The 12,009-nt window shown below is 48.6% G+C and overlaps 1 long non-coding RNA gene across 2 annotated transcripts in view; it reads right to left on the reverse strand.

Annotated features, from left to right (window-relative positions):
• Positions 1–1,812: 1,812 nt before the first annotated feature.
• Positions 1,813–12,009, reverse strand: part of LOC148091796 (uncharacterized) — a 39,388-nt gene continuing 29,191 nt past the window's right edge. For both annotated transcript variants that reach the window (XR_015715399.1, XR_015715400.1), the window contains exon 2: positions 1,813–3,086. This is a non-coding gene — a long non-coding RNA (uncharacterized LOC148091796). The remainder of the gene's footprint in view (positions 3,087–12,009) is intronic.

Here is a 12,009-nt window from a genome sequence, read left to right on the forward strand (position 1 = left end):
TCATAAAAAATTTAAAATATTTTGATTGTACATTAGACAATTCATGCTAGGAAAAATAATGAAATTAAATGAATTTAGTACTGTCCAGAAGAATATGAACTAAATAATAAAAAAGTTAATACTGATGGTGATCTCAATAATGTGGGCTATTTTTGCAGAGCTCCTTACTGGAAAATTAATTGTAAGTTCTTAAATGGATGGGTACCCATCCTGAATGAAATGCTTTAGACATGGTCGGGCTCACTAAGTGTTTGTGGAACAAATGAACATGATTGAGTTCAGGTAGATCCCAAATTGTTCACGGTTTGATTTCTATTTTCCTGGTTGTCACTTATACCTGATTGAAATAGTAACTGATGAAATGATAGCACGTGTATGTATTTACAACTCCGTCTGTGTAAATAAGCACTTTCAAATGTTCTCTGAAAATTAACATGTCTACATTGGTTAGGAACTTGGTTTAAAACAAAAAGAAATGTGTTCATGTAATAAAAATTCCAGTGGTAGAATAGATCCAGCTTCTCAAGCAACATTGTCCAGAATGTCTTTCTCTCTTTTTTCTTTCGAGATCCCAGCTTGACCACTCTCTGCACTGTTTACATCTGTGGGCAAGCACAGTAGCCCACATGGAACCATTCGGCAAACCCTCGGTCGGAGAGGGCTTCTTTTACTCCAGAAACTAACCTTCCGTTGCCCTAGCGTTGGTCACGTAGCCATACCTGAACCGTAGACTAATACTGCAGTGATACTCGGGTATAATAGTTTCCCAAGGCTGCCATAACAAGTTACCACAGTCTGAGTGGCCTAAAAGAAGATACATCTATTCTTTCAAAAATTTTGGAGGCCAGTTATCCAAAATCAAGGTGTCACCAGGGCTGTGCTCCCTTCAGAGGCCCTGGGGGAGATTTCGTTCCAGCTTCTGGTAACTCCAGGCATTCCTTGGCTTGTGGCCACATCAATCTAATCTCTCTGCCTATGTGATCACCTGCCTCCTCCTGTTATCTGCGCGTCTCCTCTGTGTGTCAAAGCTCCCTCTGCCTCATATCGTAAGGTCACGAGGATAATCCAGGATGATCTCATCTCAAGATCTTTAACTTAATTGCAGCTGTAAAGGTGCTTTTTCCAAATAAGGTATATTCACAAATTCCAGGTGTCAGGACACAAACACAGCTTCTGGGGACCGCCATTTAACCCACTCGAGCTGGTACATGCCTGAACAGTCTCCTGACAGAAAAGGGGAAGCCCAGATAGATATTATTTGCCTAATTCTGTAGTATAAATACTGTCACCGTGGCCAGTGTCAAGCTGCCACTGGGAAGTCACTCAACACGAAGTTGGAGGAGATACACAGTGGCACAGCCTTACACAGTTCTTCCATCACACAGATCCAATAGATGTAAGGAACCTCCAGAGCACCGGTGCTAGTAAAATGTATTCAGAGAAATAGGAAGTGATGAATTTTGAGTGCCTATTAACTTTGTTTCAAATATAATTTATTTAATTATAAGTTCATATAACTTAAATTTTAATAATGATTATGTTTAACAACTGACTCACAAAATTCCTAAAAATTTACGAGTTGGTTCAGATGAGCTGGTTGGGATGAGCCAGCTCCAACACGCCACTTAATAGAATTTGCTGATTGACCAGGCCTGAGTCACAGAGCCTAAGGCAAAGAAAGGGTCAACAATATTTAAACTACATGAACTGAAAAGAAGGTGGGTGGTTTCCTTAAGAGAAAATTGGGGTGCTATTACTTAAGAAAGGGGAAAAGGATATAGGGAAGACAGAAACAACAAAGCCACTTATGTATCATTGTTTAAATATATTTTAATGATTTTAGCCTAAGGAAAAAAGTTTCAGCAAAGTTCAAAACAGTTACAGGTCCAGGTATTGCGGCTGTGCACAGTCTGCATCACTCTCTCTCTCTGAGGAAAAATCACTATTTATCACATTCTTATTTTACTTAGCTTATAAAATCTGTTCGTAAGCCTGGGCACATAGATCCCAAGGTGGTGAGTTTCAGAAAAAGAGACATAAACCAATGGGATTTTTAAAAGTATCATTTAAAAAAAGTTAACAGCTGCATTGAAATATTATTTTAACATCATGCAATTCACCAATTTAAAGCACAAAATTCAATGGGTTTTGGTACATTCACAGAGTTGTTTAACTTTTACCACACAGTTAACTTCAGAACATGTTCATCACTGTGCTGGCAGCTCCCAATGCCTGCATTCGACTCTCAGCTTCTGCAGCCACTAGTCTATTTTCTGACTCTAAAGATTGGCCTATTCTAGGAATTTTGTATAAATGGAATCATACAATATGTATTATTTTGTGACTACCTTCTTTCACTTAGCATAGTGTTTTAAGGTTCATCAATGTTGTAGTATTTCATTCCTTTTTATTGCCAAATAGTATTTCGTTGTATGGATATGCCACATTTTGTTTGGATTGTTTCACCTTTGGGGCCATTATTAATATAATGCTGCCGAGAAAATTCATGGACAAGTTTTTATGTGGACATAGTTTTCATTTCTCTTAAACCAGGGATTTTCAAGTTTAAACATTTAGCAAGGTTTCTTATTTTCCACCTGCTTAAGGCAACTGTCATTTAGAAATTAAATAAAAAATGCCAGATAGATTTGAATCCTCTTAAATACTGGGTCACTAACCCAACCCCTTAAGAATGCTGGGACTGGCTCTGCCCAGAGGAGAAGTGCTGGTCACCAACCCCGGGAGGGGGAGGTGTTGTTTGTCAGGAGAAAGCAGGAGCTGACTTTAGGCCCATAGGTCACTGTGCAGGTGCAACTGGACACCCCATACTGCACCTGAGTCCTGGCCCCACCCAAAACAGGCTCACAATAAGTAGTCCATCACATGCTCCCTCAGGGACTCTTCATAAGCAAAGTATGAGGAATTATAAAAATAAAGCCTTACTCTCTGACCTGGAAATCAGAGTCATGAGGTTTGGAAAACTTGCAGGAAAAGGGGGAAATTTTTAGCTTCTTTGATAGAGGCCAGTGCAGAATTTCATCTTCTCCTTTGCATGATGGGAGAGTTCTTCCATGTGTCCTGCAGACCTGCAATGATATATAAGAAAAAAAAAAAGCTCTATATTAATTTATATAGCAACTTCCTTCCAAGAAATTCAGAGCATCTCAAACAGTCTTTCACTCAATCCCCTGAGGGAGTTTGCATAAATGTGCATAAGAAATTACTCCTTTTAAAATTTACACTCCCCAGTTAGCCAGTACTAGGCAGGAATAGAAATAAAAAAACAGACCTCCTGACCAAACATTCCGTTATATTTTCAGCAAGGTTCTATAAATCGATGCATAGCCTTAAAAACAGGATCTCTTCATAATAACCCCACAACTCTATTCCACTGAGAACTGGTGTTCCTTTCACGAGGGGCCAAACTTTCCCTTCCAAAGTTTCAGAATCAACTGGCATGGCACGGACCATGAAAAAGTCTATCACTTACTTACAATTAAGTGTCAGGTCTTCCTGGAAGCAGGCAGGCCAGGCCTCACTCTTGCAGCTCAGCCCTCCTAGCCCAACACAACTGAGAACAACTCAGGAATCCTGGGACTGGCTTGGCTTAAGGAGAAAGAGTCCTGCCCAAGGTCCCCTCTCACTGTGGTTACTTTCTATGTCTCCATGCTGTTTTCCGTGGGGCTACACTGCCCCACAGGGTCTTGCTGGTCATACTGGGGAACAAATTTGGATCCAGTTTCCTAAAACTTAACTCGGTATCTGGATGAATGTGTCTGGGAGAGCTTCCAGCAGCAGCCACATGCGGGACGCAACCCAGCCCTTCACACCAAACCAAACTTGGTTCCTCTGGTTGGGCCTTTCTTTCCTCAACATATTCTTATCGTGAGGGTCTCATGGCTCATCCCGGATACAGAAAAGACTCTTGGTCAAGGCCACGCTAGCTCATGCAGAATCTCAGGGACTCATACCTGGGCAATATCTTTCCTGTCACCCCCAGAACACCTCTGGGCTCCATGAATTCCTTCCCAGTGATCCTCAGGGAATGGGAGGTCTTCATCCAGTTAGCGACAAAATGTGTATACTCATGTCCCATGCTGCGTCCAGCCTCAGACATATTTTGTTTCGGCTGCCAAACATTTAACCTGAACATTATTTAAAACTTATATTAATTGTCAACAAGGGCCAGCTGCATAGTTTGTGGGGCCCAGTGACACTGAATTAAGAGCTCACCCTAATGACCTCCTTTTAATTTAGTAACATCTTTAAAGTCTGTATCTCTAAATACAGTCATATTCTGAGGTACTGGGGGTCAGGGCTTCAACATAGGAATCTTAGAGGGACACAACACAAGTCGACCCGTGACACAGCTGTTCCCTACAGAGGAGGCACAGTGCTCCGAGTCACTGCACTAACCCCACTCTCAGCAGCTGCCATCGGTGCTCTTGTTTGTGCTGTTTTTCCTCCCGGTTCACCTCTCTCCTGAAGAGGGACCTACTCCCCCCAGGCAACATATCAAATGCTGACACTGTCTTTTACAGGACAATGAGTGCATACTCCCTCCACACCCACAGGACTAAGGTTGCTACGCAGGCGATCCTTTGCAGGACTAGAATCAGTTTCTTGAAAACAAATAAACAAAATGTACCCATTACACAGAGATAAGAGTTCAGGTAAAGTGCAGAAGGAAAATATTGCCGTGAGGTACAACTGACAACTCATCTCAGGATCTAGACGTGCAGGGCTAAGGAGAGTGAACTCTCGATGACTGCATAACCTTTCCTGCAGCTGTTTCTACTGAAAATCACCTGACCATGCCAGGAACAGCTCGAAATTTCAGTGGAACCCAACCACACAGCCCCTTCGAGAGAGCATCCTCCCAAATTGGCCTTTGTACCTATTTGTGGAAATGTGAGCTAGATTATAGCTGAAAACTCTGCTAATTCTGGGGAAGTTTTTGGTTTTATGCCTGGAACTGTTGAAGCAGATATTCACACCTACCACATGTAACACGTTAGTAGCATAATTTCCAGCACAACACTTTAGTACTTTAGTTTTAAAAGAAACAGAGACTGAAGACCTGCTCACTCTGCTGCTTTTTGTAGGAGGCCCCACAGGGGGTGGAGGGGACGGCTTCGGCATTAAAAAGAGGCATATTTTGCAATTTTTAAGAGGAAGGGGAACACCCAAAAATCTTTGCTCAGGATCAGGAACTCATGATGCCGAAACATATAACATTTGCTCCTTCATAAAAATAGAAAAAAATGTCCAATTTGCAAGGCTCTGGGAAAATAGTGTAATGATTATCCAAGAAATCTCAATATCAGAGCTCGGGAAAGACCTAAAAACATCATACTCCGACCCCTTTGGTTTTAATACATGGAAAGGGAGGTTCTAAAATGTTCAATGACTTGCCCCGGACCTGCACTCCACCTAAAATGCAGGATTTTTGCTTTCAGGCTCAACAGGCATTGTCCTGTCTGCCTGAATTACGTGCAAGAAAAACAAAACCCTACGCTTTCTACAGCAGAGTCTCTATTTAGATTCCAGAGCTGAGAGAGCAATGGCTATTTCAAGTTCAACTCCCTTAGCAAACAGAAGAAAAGGCATCTGACCGGTGGCCTTTCCAGCGGGTCCCTGGTCTCAGCCCTTAGTCTCCGCGCAGCTGGCTGGCGCTGACTGCCAGCCTGACACCAGGGGGCGCAGCATCCTTTGTCCTGACACCAGCGCTGGCTGCAGGCTCTGAAGCCTGCCTGGGCCTCCCAGAAAATCTGATCTCCCCTCCTTTTCATGGTTTCTCTCTGGAACACTCTCCAGCGCCCTGCATTCATCTTAAAGCCATTTTCTCCCTCCTCCCTGATGTTCAGTTGCTTTCTCCGTACCACCTCAGATTTGTGCATTTTACAAGGTGTTGCACATATTTCTTTCTAGAAGGGTTTTCAGAGACACCCGCCCTCCCCAGCTGCTCATCCTCTGCAAAGCCTAGGAGACCATGGCCCCAGAGTATTACTTGCTCTCTCTAGTTGTTCCCTCAACTCAGGATGTTTCTAAAGATTCTTCTAGCCTCAAGGACAGGACTAGCTTCTTGGAAGAATGATCACCCCTCCCCTTCCCACTCAAACACACAATAGCAAACAAATGAAAACGCTAGTACTGGGAAACTCGCACTGCCCCACATGTATCTTCACTTTTCCCTGTCTGCCCTGGAACAGTCCAAGATCAGCCTTTGGTGCTGGACACTCACCCAAAGAGACAGGCCTGAGCATCCTCTCAGCCACACCTCTTACTAACCCACTGTGCACTCCAAGCAGGATAACAGGCTCCCTCTGCCTTCGCCAGCTTAGCTGGGTGTGTTCTCCAGCCCAGAGAAATCCACTTTGTACTCCCCAAGTCTCTGCTCCCAAAGATTCAGAGCTCCCATCTTTCACAGGTAAATGAACATCCCTTCCACTTTAAGACACATTTCTGGCCCTGCTCCTATTGACACAACACACACAGAAGGAAAACCCTTAAATCTGCAAAACACACCCTTCTGCAAAGAACCCTGAAAACCCACTGTTCTGAATTAAAGGGCCACAGCCCTAACGCAGCTGCTCTATTTACATAGAGATTTCAGGTTACACAGTCCTTTCCCTGTCTCTCATTTGAGCTCCCCAACAATGCTGAGAGATAGGCAGGGGAATCTAAAACTTAAGAGGTGTACCCCAGTCCCAGAGCTAGTCCAGGGTGGAGGCAGCCCAGGGGTGACAGTGGCCTGAGGAGAGATGCTTGTCCGTTTTTCACCGAGGCCTGAAAGGAATGCAGCCGTCGCAAATGATCATCAGGTTATCCGCATAGAAAGAGCCTATGGTTTCAGGTCCTGAAAAACTAGCAATAGCAGGAGCCTAGAAGGGGCAGGAGGAGAGGAAAGGAAGGGGTGATGTAAACTCTGACCTGACCCTTCCTTTTACTTGTGGCCTCACTCTCCCCTTTTTCTCCCACTCGCCTTAGCAAAGGTGGAATAATGGAAGTGCTGAGCCTGGGGTCTGGCAGCCACAGCTGGTTGTGTTATCGGGTGCCTCCTCCGCATTCATAAAGCAGTGATCACATCTGTGTATCAGTTATGGGGAGAGCTACGAAAGGAACAACAATTAGCAACGTGGTTCTGGGAGAGGGGGCAGAGTTGGAGCTTTTTACTTTCATTTTATGTCCTTTGGTGTTATTTGAAATATTTTGATTTATGCATATATTACTTTTATAATTTCATTTTTAATTTTTATTAGGACTAATGATGCTCCTTAGAGTTGCTGTGATGATCACTTGTGTAAAGTGTCCAGCACGTGGTCTGGTGCACAGGTGATGATCACTGAACAGTAATTTATTTTTAGTTATCATAATACCACCCTCAACACTGAGCGAAGGGACTTCACATCAAGAAATTTGGTGTCTGGCCCTGGCTGGTGTGGCTCAGCTGGTGGAGTGCCCTCCCATGCACTGAGAGGTCGGTTGGTTCGATTCCGATCGCAGTTGGGGCACATGCCTGGGGTTGTGGGCTCTTGATGTTGGCTTGTTCCCTGGGAGGGGGCATGCAGGAGGCAGCCAATTGATGTTTCTCTCTCTCTTTCTCTCTAAAATCAATTAGAAAACATATTTGAACAAGAAACGTGGGGTCTGGTGCTGACATTGCTCTCGGCTCACTGTATGACCTTGAGTGTAAGTCAAGTCGCTTTTCTGCACTTCAGTTTCCTCATCTGTAAAATGGAAAGATACGTGCCAATTGCTTTGGAAAATGGTGGGAAGGACAGAGCAATGCTCAGAGCAAGCCTCAGACTTTGCAGGGGAGACCCCTCAAGCTTGACTTCATGAGGTGGAAACCCTTCCCGGGAGTCGTCATCTAGGGTAGGCAGAAAGGGCTGAAGCCAGCTGAACAAGTTCCAAACATAATACAGAAATTAAATTAGGAGACAACAACTTGTGGACACTGTGTAAGTCCATCAGCTTAAGGTGGGAGGAAGGAAAAGAAGATTTAGGCTGTTTCTTGGGTGCAGTCGGCACCATTATCATTTCTTGACAAAAGAGATGCCCTTGGTGGTCAGAGCCAGCTGCAGTCCAGGTCCCTCAGCTGAGAGTTCTGAGTAGGGCACAGGAGGAGCCTCCGTCAGATCAGACCCTCCCTTCCGCTTGACCAGACGCGGAGCTATCCAGTAGAAACAGACTAACACACCTCCAAAGTCTCTTCCAGCCTTAACTGAACAACGACAACTACCAAAGTGGAGGGACTGTGCCCTAGAAGGCGCAGATGCTCATACACTAAGACTTTAGCAGCTGAATTGGGGAGACCTGCCCTGGGGCACCCCAGCGCCTGAGAATCAAGTAGAGATCTGCTCCTACAACACACAGCTGATTCTTTTTCCACCCCACTCACCCGGGACCTGGATTTCCTTATAGTCTCCCTTGCCAGCGCTTGGCCTTTGGGGACGGGAGGCAGGTAGTCTGGTGGGTAGGAAGGTTGGGACTTTCTTTCCACCCCGTGGCTTTCTTCCTATTTAAAGCAGCACCGCCTGGCACAGCAGCCTCCTGCCAACATTTGCAGGCAGGAAGGTTTTCTGACATTGTAAAGGGGATGTTCAGAGCAGATGGGAGACCCTTTCCCAAGGCCATCAGGCAGGACAGAAATTGGTTTCACCCGCACCCTAGGAGAAATTCCCAGCCCCCCTCCCCTCCATAGCCAGCGCTCAGAAGGTGACTGAGCTTATATTAAAAAAAAAAAAAAGAATTTTTTTGTATCTCTACATAATCTGGCCGCGCCTGTTACAATGACATCTCCCCCCAAAGCTCCTGTTGTGACTGCCGAAAGGGGAGGCAGTGCGTTCAGTTCTTGAGGGAACTGGAGTAACAGTATCAAAGTGTGCGGACTCCTGGGCGACCCCTCCCTTGGTGACGCGGCCTAGAGATCTAAGCGGGGAGGGGTTGCTAGCAGGGAGGCTTCAGCAGATTGCAACAACTCCTCCCGATTTCCAGAGGCAAAACCAAATAAATAAAAACAGCTTCTACCATCGTCCTCCGACACACCTATAGTGCGCCAGCTTCTGTAATTTTAAAGCAATGCCTTCCGCGGCGCAAGTCACATTCGAAGGCAGCTCTAAACGGCCACTTGTTAAAAGGCCTCTGCGCTCGCTTTTCCGCGGGGTTCTTTGCTGTGCCCGTTTCTATCTCCAATAAGCACCATTGTTTATTACCCTTGGGCCCGTGCCTCTGGGACTGAACTGAAAACAGAAGCACCGAGGCTGAGCGCTGGAAAATTCTCCGGCTTTCCCAGCACCCCCCCCCCCCCCCGCGCCCCTTCCCCGCAGGGCCCGGGGCAGCCGCGCCGCGCAAAGCCCACGGTTGCGCGCGCGCGCCTGGCGAAAGGCAAGTTTGCAGGAGTTATTCCAGCCGCCCTGAGGTCCTGGGCAACCCGAAGCTGAGACGAGTGCGCAGAAAGGAGGCACACGGGGAAGAGAAAAGTCTCTAAGGACTGGGACCAGGGGTGTGACTTGAGGGCCGAACAGCCTTATGGCCAAGATCCTGAAAAAAGGAGTGCGGCGCGCGAAGCGCTCGGAGCCGTCTTTTAGTTAGAAGACGCAACTCCTCCCCGTGCGGCAAATTCTCATTAATAAATTCCCGTTCTTCCAGGTAGCCCGACAGTTTTCGCGGTAAAAATGAGTATCCTGAACAAGAGGAGGCTCACCGCCCTCCTTCCCTGCCGTTGCCTAAGGTTGGTCCCCATTTCGTTTTCAGCCGCGGGCTTTGTGACCCTGCAGGATGGGAGCGCGCGCCCTGAGAAATAAAGCGTCGCTGTGCCCCTGGCCACAGAGAAAGTCTTCCCGTCCCCCTCGGACCCCAAAGGGCCCTTCAGTGGGGCTTCTCCCAAGTTTCACTGCTTCCCCAAACCCGGTGGGGTTCTCTAGGAAAAAGCAGAAACCCGCATCGGAGACACAGCGCGGACTTCCTTCCGCAGCGTCTGGGGGGAGGGGGGAGCTCTCCGTTTAGCCCAGCCTGCGTCTCCACATCCCCCCCCCACACCCCCAATTTAATGTCGGGGCGGCTCCGGCAGAGAGGTCGCCGGAAAGAATGTCCTGAACCGCGCGCGCCCGACCCTGGCTCTGCGCTCCCCGAACCAGACTTTCTAGGGCCCGACCCAACTGTCCTTTCCACAGGTTCCGGGGAGAGACAAGCTCCCTGTCCCCCAGTCTCCGAAAATTTCCCCCCCAGTCTACAAAAACCGCACGAATGGTCGTTGCTAGCCGCGCTCCCTCACCCAGTGAGGTGGTTTAGAAACAGAGAGATTCTGTTTTCTCGTAAGATCAGAGTGATTTCCCTCCAGCGGCTCGGGCAGGAGCTTCTCTCAGCAGCCTCTGGGATGCAGCACGTCCGAGCTTCGCGGGACTTTTCCGAATTTCAAGAAGTAGTCAAGTGAATTTCGGGGCAGGAAAAAAGTGCGGGGTGTTGGAGTGAGGGTGGGGGTGGTCTCCCAGGAGGCCGCCTGGAGGCTTTTTGCTTTTTCAAAGTCAGACTTGCACCGAGATGCCAGCAGACGCGGCACCGCTTCGTGGTTTTCGAATGGAGAGACCCGTGCCGGGTCTGTGCCCATCCCTGCGGCCAGGCCCCGGCGCAGCGGCCTGGGTACTGGGTCACGTTCCCAAAGAGCCGGCGGAGGCGCGGACGCGGCTCCCTGGGCAGTGCCAGGCGGAGATGACTTTGTCCGAGGCTCCCTGCTCGGCTGGACAGTCCTCGGCCTCCTGGTGCTGTCCCAGAGCCTTCCCTCGCTGCCAGGATTGCACGGGGAAGGGAAGGTCGAATGTCTAAGCTGCGGAGTCACCCAACAGGTAGTTTCGCCCGGGAGCTGGCCCGGTTTAAATATCAAAGGCTGGGCTGCCAGGGCTGCTAAACTGGAGCCCACGGGCAGGCACCGACGGAGCCGAGGCAGGGATGTTGCCTTCTGGGAGTCCCTTTAAATAACCTTGTTTTCTCTCCCCTCTCCAACTTCTCCCGAAATAGCGCCAGGCGAGCTTTTTGGAATGGCGCTCAATGAGCCTAAAGAAGCCGCTTCAGGCTGTAAACTCACATCCGATTTGGGTTCTTTTTTTCCCCTGCAGTAGTTACTACAGAGCCCATCTCGGTTTGGAGCGATAAGGTATTTATCTGAGAATTGGGAAATTCCCCTTCGAAATGCCCTAGGCTCTAGAGCAACAGAGGGAAAGGCTGCGTTGCACTTGGATGGCATAATTGAATTACGCCTTTCCCTGGTGCGCAGTGAGGAAAAGCAGAATGCCAAGGCGCGTGTGGAACGGGCGGTGGCGGCCTCGCGCTCCGGCGGGCGAACCAGGCTTCCTTCCCAGGGGGCAGGGAGAAGTTGGGTTGGCCCACTTCGTCCTGCCCTAGGCAAGGATGCCCAGGCTGGGGCATTCAGCGCAGAAGGCTGGTTCTGGTTTTGTGGCCCCCCCCTCCCCTTTTGGGCCGCTCGCCCTAATGTCCCCTCCTGAGGCTGTGGGTGCACGTGGTGCGTGCGTGGAGACCCAGGGCGCACCGTGGAACTGCTCGCCTCGCCCCAAAGACCCCAGGCGCACGCGGCCCTCTCCGGTGGCGGAAGGTGGGGACCTGGCCCGGAGCGGGCGGACCTACTCCTGCCTTGGCAGATGAGCCTTTCCCACCGCTGCTCTGAGCTGTCGCTGGGCGTTGCTTTCTCCATCGGCACAAACCCCGAACTCCCGGCTATGCCTTGTCTCCTAAAGAAACGTCCTCAGACTCCCCACAGCCACGGGCCCGAGGAAGTCTCTGGGGCCTTCGGTGAACCTGACCCAGGATACTTGGATCTTGAACCACCTCTGGACCTGGCCTCCCAATAGCACCCAACCGGCTCCCCCTAGAACTGCTTGCTCGCCTGGAGCCTCCACAGCTAAAACGGCGCTACAAAGTTTCCAAAGTTTTCTCGAGCTTTGCCACCTCAAGTTTGCGTCCCCCTTCCCCCCCCCACCTGTCCGTCTCTCC

The sequence above is a fragment of the Miniopterus natalensis genome, chromosome 12 (genome assembly GCF_054644295.1).
Source record: "Miniopterus natalensis isolate mMinNat1 chromosome 12, mMinNat1.hap1, whole genome shotgun sequence".
Taxonomy (NCBI): domain Eukaryota; kingdom Metazoa; phylum Chordata; class Mammalia; order Chiroptera; family Miniopteridae; genus Miniopterus; species Miniopterus natalensis.